The following is a 10,137-nucleotide window of genomic DNA, read 5'->3' on the forward strand; positions in this document are numbered from 1 at the left end:
GCCCGGATAGCTCAGTCGGTAGAGCATTGGACTTTTAATCCAAGGGTCCAGGGTTCAAGTCCCTGTTCGGGCGGTTTATTTTTTTAATATTTTTTATACTACAAACACTTTGATTATGCTTATGTATCATTATGGTTATGACTTATAATAGTAAATACAAGTTATTCGCTAATCTAAACGTTTTAAATAGAACTGATTAGATTTTTTTTTATTACCAATACATTTTTATAAATTTCAGATATTTTTGATATTCATCTGATTTTCTGTTTTACAAAGCAAGTAGAGTAGCAATGTATCAGAATAATTATGAAATAGAAATACATTTTAATTTATTTATACTTTGAATTTCTCGCAACCGTAAACATCTATAGCCCGAGGTTACATTTATTATGAATTATAATTTTTCGTGAATGTAATTTACCATTTGATTTTTAATGTTAGTTTTATTTTTTAAAAATAGTTCCAACAATTTAAATGTAAAAAGTAAAATATTTCAAATTTCAGATAATTAAAAAAGTTTAACATTTTTTTCTGTGTACTATTATAATACTGACTATTAACAATCATGCTTTTAAATTAAAATATGTTAAAAACGTTATTGAATTTTAATTAGTTAATTGAAAGTTCAAAAGAAAATGCTACTTACTTTTGGTTTGCTACATAATTATTATTGTTTATATTAAAGTAATAATTATGTGAATTCATTATAGTTTAAATAATTGTTTTGCTATCTCCAAATGAAGATAGATATTTATGTTGTAAATTTATAGAATGTATATATATTTTTTAAATATTAAATGCAATAAAAAATCTTAGAAAACTAAAAAAAACTATTAAATGAAACTGCAACGAATGTTTTACCTTCTGCTTGTTAGTACTGTTAGATTTTAACTATTTCTAAGGGTGTGGACTGTGAGCTTCTTGGGAAGCCATTGAAGACACAGAATTGGAGAAAAAATTCTCAAAAACACCATAAAAACAAGGTTGACCCTTCTTTGCCTTTAAAATAATATATGGATTAACGAACATTAAAAGTAAAAATTATGGCCATAATCATATATTAGATTTTTAATTTGCATTTGAAAATTAATACAGATATCATTCTTGTAAAATAGTAAAATGTAAGTAAACAACTTTGCATAAAATAAAATAAAAAATTGTAAACACATTTATTGCATTATATACATATATATGATTATCATATACATCACCAATAAGCAAATTATTAATATTTGGAAACCGAAATTTTGAATAATTCGTAGTTGAAATGCGGACTTTAGTATTTCCATATTTTGCATTGTAACATATACTTGTGTATTATTTTATATTTTATTATACATGTGTTTTATTTACATTGATTCCACTGAGGAAGAGTCAAATTGGGACTCTAAACGTTAGGATCGATTAAATAAATTTTAAGAAATATATATTAGTTTTCGTTATATGTTATTATCTGAATGGATGCCTGTTAATCTTTTTGTTTTATCAGAACATTTATCATTTATATAATAAATTGCTGTATAAAATCTTCAGACATAGCTTAAATAAAAACTAAACGATTCTTTATGATTCCACACGTTTCGACATATGATTCTATGTCTGTCTTATAGGTATAGTACTTTCTTGTATCGGTTGTCTTTTGAAATTACTAATTATAAGTAACGATGATTTTAACACTTTATAAATTCTTTATTACTATGATTATATAGCGGAATAATAATATTTATTGCGAAATCATTGATCATACATGTTGCTGCTAATGAGATAATTAATTTTGATTCGATTCACAGAAATGTAGGGGCATATAAGAATTGTTTGTTGATGATTAAAGTTAATATTTTCTGAAAATAAAAACGATCATTTGTGCAACAATTTAAACAAAATATTAATACTATTACTTTATTGTTTAAGCAATTTATTTCTCAATAATAGCAATATCGTTAAATTATGAATCAATTAGTTATCACCATCATTAGTACGTCCACGTAATAGACGTCGCAGTAGACTTTGATACGTTTTTATCCCCACTTGATTCTATCTAAATGTTTTTAGAAATCTTGCTCAGCGTCCCGCTTGTTAAAATCAGTGCCGCTCTTAAACTCAAAACATTTCGGAACTTTTAATATAAAGTGAATATTTTTAAATTAAAAAAATGTATAAATTCATAAAAATTAATGTAATGTGAAATCGCAAAAATAATAATGACGAATGCTCCAAGTTCAATGGAACGTATCATTTATTTATTGATCTTATTTCATGGGACATTAATTACTTCCAAAAGTAAGTAAAAAGATTTATAAAAATATTTGTCGACTGAAAGGTTCATTAAATAATCAAATTGTTCTTTAATTACTAACTTGACTGATGACGCACATGTGCTTTTGAATTATTTATTGTCAGCGACATGGAAGAAGGTTGAACTGGAGCTGTAAAAAGCAGTTCAGATTATTATGTAATTGTTATGGTCAAATAAATTAACATACAAATTGATTTTTTTAAAAAATGTTTTTTTTAATTATAAAAGTATTTAAATACAAACATGTTTAATGATTTATAGAAAATCATTTTTTACATATTTTAATTATTTAATTCTAACAGAAATTGCTCGTAATTTGTTTGGAGATATTATTAAAGCTTGATAATATAATATGTAATTATTAAATTTTTGTTGTATAAAAACTGATTTTGTGCAACGTTTCCGAAACATAATTTTACTCTCCTAAATAGAATACTTTGATTACGTACTAGTGCATTACATTATATATAGGTACAAAAATAATCATTTTTCCAATTTTCATCCATATTGAAATGAATCAATATAATAGATCCAGAACATATATTATACATGACACATATATATTCGATTAAAATTGATTATATTCATTTTTTTAACATTTTGTTCCATATTAATTAAATGTAGTTCATGATCTTCATCTTTTTAAATATAATTTTTGTTCTTGTAAATTACAATATTTCTTCAAAAAAAACTTTTATAAATTTGGAAAAAATATCTAATTTATCGAATTCAAGTTCTGACAGGTTGCCAAGAAGTAAACTACTTCCATTTGATGAATTTATCCTTTATGTGCCGCATTTTTGTTTTGCTTTAAATAAATTAGATAATCAGTAATTATAAATCACATATTCAAACATTTTTTTGGTAATAATGAATTAGATGACATTAAGGTCACAGGGGCCAATAATATTCGCTCTTCTGTGTATGAAAATGTTATTTGAGGTTAAAAAGCTTTGAAAAGGCCATAAATTTTGATATCTTAACAGCATTATAGAATTCAGATTTATGCGTCATTTTACAAACAACATGATTATTTGGAAAAATATCGAAAAATTTGGAATAAAACCTGAAATTTACGCGGGCCCATAGAGGGTTAAATTAAATTGTACAGTCTTAACAAGTATATTTATTATAAATGATCGCAAAAATTGTGATACCTAATATTTATTCATTTATATTTTTATACTCCGGACCGCAGTTTGTCTATCACTGGTGTATTGCATTCATCAGAGAGCATGCACCATTCTCCGTTTGGTCAAATTCATTCAGTGTTTATTTGTATTCTGTGCCAGACGTAAGTTTAAAAACCGCGCTCTCCTGCCTCATCGTTAATTAGAAAATAAAACCACTAAAAATTGTCTCGAGAGCATTTAGTAAATAAAACTACTTGAAATTGTCTGGAGATCAATTAATAAATATTTTATTTTAAATATTAATCGTTGTTAAAAAGTCTACTTTTTTATTTTTTAATAAGCAAGCACTTTTTGGTTTGTGAAGATTTATTTGTGATCAAAGACTGTTAAGCATATGTAAACAGGTCGGTATTATTTTTCCTACTATTATTTAAAATTATATGAGTATATGATGAATTAATTATATGGGAAAACTTATCCAGACTCATATTTTTATTTTCTTATAAATTACAATCTGTCTAAATAGAAAGGCATCGAGTAATTAGTTTGACAAATAACATACAAAATTTAAAAGAAAAACCCAGTGGTTCACCTTTTATTAATGTACTAAATTATATCTTCATTAAATTTTGGTATATTTTTTTTTATTTTTAGAGCATGATTTTAATCTTTTATACCTAATAGACACACCGTTTGGCGTTGCTACTATCTTCTAGTTTATATTGTGAGATATTTATAGTTAGCAGTCTTTGCTAAATTAAAACTAGCTGTAAGTGGAATTCTGTCTTAAGGCAATTAGGGCATCGTGCCTTAAGGCAAATTGCTGGAACTTCCCGTACCAAAATTATTATTTTTTCAAAAACGATTAACATGTTTGAAAAAATTTTACTTCGAAAAAAATAGATTTTTGAGAAACTATAAATTTGACAAAAAAATACTTTTTTTTGAAAAAAAAAATTTTTTTATTTGAAAAAAAAAAATTTTTTTTTAGAAAAAAATTTTTTTTTGAAAACAAAAAATTTTTTTGAAAAAATTTTTTTCTTCATTTTGACATATTTTGAAAATTCTGAACTTTTTTTCAAAGCTTGAACTGCATAGAGACGAAATGTCAAAGCTCGCAGGTGCCGCGCCGCCGTCTAACGCATAAGCATTGGTACGGAACCCACAGAAATGTAAAAAAAAATCATACTTATTGTTAAAATCTCTATAAAATATCTGACAATTTGATGTGCATATGTCTAATGATCATTTTTAACCGCCGAATGGCATTTTTTTTTACTTTTTTTATTAGATTTCCGAAACCGCTAGACCTGCCTCCATGAAAATTTGATCAGTTCTACATCTTGTCAATACAAGTAAAATGTTTTTTGAATTATTCAAATCGGACGCTCCGTTCTCTTAAAACGGAGGTACCGTTTTTGGCACTTTTTGCCCCGTATCTTCGGAACGGCTGGACCTGCCTTCGCTAAAAACTAATCAGCACGTCTCCTTATCAATACGAATCGAATGTTTTTTGAATTATTCAAATCGGTTGATCCGTGTTCCCGAAATCGTCGACGAAAATTTGTATCCGCACATACATACACACACGTACATACATACATACATACATACACACACACACACACACACACACACACACACATACATCCATTTTTTCTAAGGTATACCAAAATGTTCAGAAACCTCTGAAACGTAAAGATATATAAAATTTTCATTTTCGATTTTTTTGCGATTACTATAACTTGCCCTACGGGAAGTTAAAAATAAATTAAATTTTTTTTTGTCAATAGGATTTGGCTGATCGTAACAAATTAAAATTGATTTATTGGTTTCTCTGAAATATTTAAGGGATTCCTATTTTTTGATAAACATCTATTATCTACCTATTTTTTGATAAAGTTGTAGCTTTGTCTGGTAAATTAATTAATCAGTGAGTAATAACATCAGTAATCAGTAATAACATTAATCGGTGATTAATAACTGAAACATTAATTATTTTAAACCAGATATTGCTATTATTTACCTTCGTAAGTATACAAATATCTATGCGATTCCTATGCTTTTTTTTGTTGATTTTTATGGCACTTTATAAATTTGTATGAATCCCTGGTTTGGTATAAACATTATCTTGGGGTTGTGATTAAAATATTTTTAGTTTCAACTTTTTTCATGTTTTTACAGCAATCAGATTCTTACATCCTTTAACTATTGGGCTTTTTCTTACTGCGTATTTTAGAAGGCAACCCAACGGTTGATCCATATGCATTTTATTATTTTATTATTGAAATTTATTTAACAGGGCAGATTTATTATTAAATTGAATTATATTTTCAAGATTTATTATTAAGGATTATATTTCCAAGTGAAAATTGATATCGCTTCTGCTCAATCGGGCTCATCGGGTTTGTCCACAACGATAAGTTACAAATAAATTTAAATGATTATATTATTTTGCTAATGTTTATATACATAATAAACAATAAGTATGTTGTATTGTCTGTCACTGTGGAATGCAATTGCTTTTTGCATTAATCATTCAAATGTAGAAAATTGACACGTGCTGCAAATTGAGACGATATATTCATTGTTTGAAGGTGTGTGTGGCATTCGCCATCAATTTAAATGCATTCTGCAATCCAGGGTAACGCAACCTTTGATTGATGAAACACGCTGATTAACTTAAATAATAAATTAATTAATCACACTGTTAGATTTTAAATTAGAAATTTATTTGCTTACTCGTTAGTAAAGCAGATTTAATGAAACTTTAGAATTCTGAACTTGATTTTGTAGCACTATTTAACCATATTTATAAATTCTGGATTATGTGTAATGATCATGATAATTAAAATCATAATACCAAGTACAATTTTTATTTACATTCCAAATTTAAGTTTCATTGATTTTTTGTGATTGGTATATTCACTCAATCTTTAAATATTTGAAGCGTATTTCTTTACTTGCATTTATCTTATACATCTGTAATATTAAAAATAATATTTATTAACTTCCCGAAGGAGAAGTTTATGTTTTCATAAAAAATCCGATTCTCTAATTTTATGTTTTCTCGACGTTTCAAGCCATTCTGAATCGAATGAGACCAAATTTGAAAAAGTATGTGTGTGTGTGTGTGTGTGTGTGTGTATGTGTGTGTGAACAGATTTTTTGCCGTAAATTGACGTTTTCTCGAAAACGGCTGGGCCGATTCCAAAAATTTAAAAGCCATTCGATGCATCTCGACGAGGACTATCGTTTGTCAGTTTGTGGGACGATCGGCCGAGACGTTTCTTTATAAATAGCAGAAAGTGAAAAATTTTTCGTGCACGTTTTAGCCCGCAATTCTGAACCGATTAATAAATTCAAAAACCGTTCGAAAGATATTGATTGGGAATCGTGCTGATTAGTTTTTGGTAGAGATCGGCCGGGCCGTTTTCTTGTAATAAGTTTTTAAAAAAAATTTCGACGATTTTCATGATTATTTTTTTGACGGTAGATACCATAGTTTTCTAGATCATACTAAAATATTACGGCCCTACGACAACTGGTTCAGCTTTAAAAATTCGTCAAAGTTTGCAAAAATCAGTATGGTCTTTTTGGCATTTGTCAAAATTAGACTTTTGATCGACGTTTTTCTCAAAAACGCCTGAACCGATTTTAGAAATTTAAAAGCCATTTGATGTATTTCTGTGAGGACTATCGTTTGTCAGTTTTGTGCAACGATCTGCCAAGCCGTTTCTTTGCAATTTGAAAAAAACTTTTCGTCCACATTTAAGCTCATCCTACCGAACGATTTTAAAAAATCAAAAACTGTTCGAAAGATATTAGTTGGGAATGATACTGATTAATTTTAGGTGAAAATCTACCGAGCCGTTTTCTTGTAATTAACTGTTGAAAAAAAGTGTTAAATTTTCGTCGACATTTAAGCTCACCCTACCGAACCGATTTAAAAATATCAAAAACTGTTCGAAAGATATTAGTTGGGAATGATACTGATCAGTTTTAGGTGAAAATCTACCGAGCCGTTTTCTTGTAATTAACTGTTGAAAAAAAAGTGTTAAATTTTCGTCGACATTTAAGCTCATCCTACCGAACCGATTTTAAAATATCGAAAACTGTTCGGAAGATATTAGTTGGTAATGATACTGATTATTTTAGGTGAAAATCTACCGAGCCGTTTTCTTGTAATTAACTGTTGAAAAAAAGTGTTAAATTTTCGTCGACATTTAAGCTCATCCTACCGAACCGATTTTAAAAATCGAAAACTGTTCGGAAGATATTAGTTGGGAATGATACTGATTAATTTTAGGTGAAAATCTACCGAGCCGTTTTCTTGTAATGAACTGTTGAAAAAAAAATTTAAGCCGATTTTCATGGAAATTTTTTTGGCGATATACATCATGGTCTTATAGAACTTACTGTAATATTACGGCCTAACGACAAGTAGTTTAATTTTAAAAATTCGTCAAAGTTTGCTAAAATTATTATCGTTTTTTTTAAAGTAGGATAATGAAGTATATTATTTACACATTTTTTTTGATTAAGTCGATTATTTACACATTTCGGGAAGTTCATGTAACTTGCCTCAAGGCTAAATACCAAACCAACTAGTTAATAAATAATTCAAAACTTGTGTCAAATATTTATTACAAAAAGATTTTAGCTCCCAGTAATTGTAAGAAAAATATTTTCACTTATTATTCAACACTTCATTCCTATATTTATCAAACTTTAATATTACCAATGATCATTTCAGATCCATATATAAAACAGATTCAAATATTTTTTCCAAATCTGAAGCAGAAAAATTGAAACCGTAGTATATATGAAATCAGAGTCAAGTATTATTTTTATGAATACGTTATACCAGAATTACCAAAATTGCATCTATAAATACTTACTATATTTAGTTCAATAGCTTGTACGTGCGTGGTACATGATGGAAAACTGATCTTGTTCTGAAATGAAATATCTGTATATGTAATAAAATAATTTACAATAATTTTAAAGAAATTTTAAACATATTATAAATCATCTTAAATAAAATTTTGATTGTCAAAAATTATTATAAATCATATATTTATTTATAAATGATCACTATTTTTTTTTAAAAAAACTTTATTTGTCTATTATAAGTAAATACAAAAATATCATATTAAGAAACTGCACACCTATGCAATTGATATCAATACATCAATCAATATGTTTGGAATTGACAATATATGATATTAAAAATAGTGGCAATTTTCTATAAAAAACCATAAACATATATAATATAAATCACTATTAAATAAGTTCTAATAATAAAAATCTTGAAAACCTACATATACAATAACGGTAAACCTAAACCGTTGGGTTACCATCTAACTACAGCCAGTGGTGTTGTGCTAATATTTTTTTTGCAGGAACGCTAAAATTTAAAATCCGGTTCATAAACCGGTTCAAAAAATTTGATATATTTCGATAAGAACTCACAAATTTAATATATTGACTTCTTATATAATTAACTCTATTATATATAGCTACTCTATAAATTAAATTGTACAAGTATGAGGGAATCATTGAGTACATAATTTATTATTATATTCTTTAATAACATTAATTATATTTATTGTGGTATTATTTGTATTCATTAATACTTACAGGTATTTATTATGATCTAAAAGTACTCAAGATTTATTACAATACTTTATAAGACTTAACCTAATAATACGATAGATAACCTTTTACCTATCTTACTATACTATATTATTGTATATCATAGGTAGATATTTATTATCAATCATACCGTGAGATACCTACACCGTCATTAACTTATTATATACCTACATACTTTTTACTTCTTATAAATATTACTGTATAATTTATATATTTACCTATATTATATATTACCTTACGCCCTACGTATTATCTCTATCTATATATTGTCTATACCGGGAATTGAACCCGGGACTTCGCGTGGCGGTCGCGCACCTTAACCACTACCCTATCGGGTACCCCCATCAATAATATTATGGGACGCACTGTTGTTTCCGCGGGTCATTTTCTATTTAATTAGGTAATTATTACTAACGTGGCGCGACGACACGCGAAAAAAGACGGTTGATTGTAGCGTTACGGTGGTGTAGTGGTTAAGGTTGTCGCGTTCCACGCGGCGGACCCGGGTTCGATTCTCGGTAGGGTTAATGTATCGTGTAAGGAAAATTATAGGTAATAGGATATATAGTAGATATAGGTTAGGTGTATTCGGTATACAATGTAGGGATTTGATAGTATATGATGAAATATAGCGTATGGTATAGATGTAAGGCGTATAGTATAGAATGCAACGTATAGGCATACGTAAGGCTATAAAAATACACGAATAGGAACCTATAATGTAGCTGTTAGCGTATAAGAAATGCGAATGAATATAAGATTTAATTTATAAATATTATTTTTTTCATAAGAATTTTATTCGGTATTAAATATCTAAATATCCAAAATAGCCGTTAAGGCATCGATTACACCTTACTGCTGCCTTTGCCGTTATCACTTCATAGAAAATTAATTACTGCACTTTTAAACGATTGTGTGCACTGTGCGACAATAGACATAGAATTATAAATTTTATTAAATGTTTGAGTAACTTGTGCGAGCTGATTTTCTTAAGATGTTCTTAGTCTCGCAACTTACTGAATTCTAAAAATTCTAAATTTAAAAATATAA

At 27.7% G+C, this 10,137-nt stretch overlaps 1 non-coding gene across 1 annotated transcript; it reads left to right on the forward strand.

The window, feature by feature from the left end:
* Positions 1 to 73, forward strand: Trnak-uuu. The gene has a single exon. It is a non-coding gene; the product is annotated as a tRNA-Lys (tRNA).
* Positions 74 to 10,137: the final 10,064 nt, after the last annotated feature.

Source organism: Ctenocephalides felis, unplaced genomic scaffold, assembly GCF_003426905.1.
Source record: "Ctenocephalides felis isolate EL2017-DRISC unplaced genomic scaffold, ASM342690v1 CF-g0.4_SCAFFOLD_03571, whole genome shotgun sequence".
Lineage (NCBI taxonomy): Eukaryota > Metazoa > Arthropoda > Insecta > Siphonaptera > Pulicidae > Ctenocephalides > Ctenocephalides felis.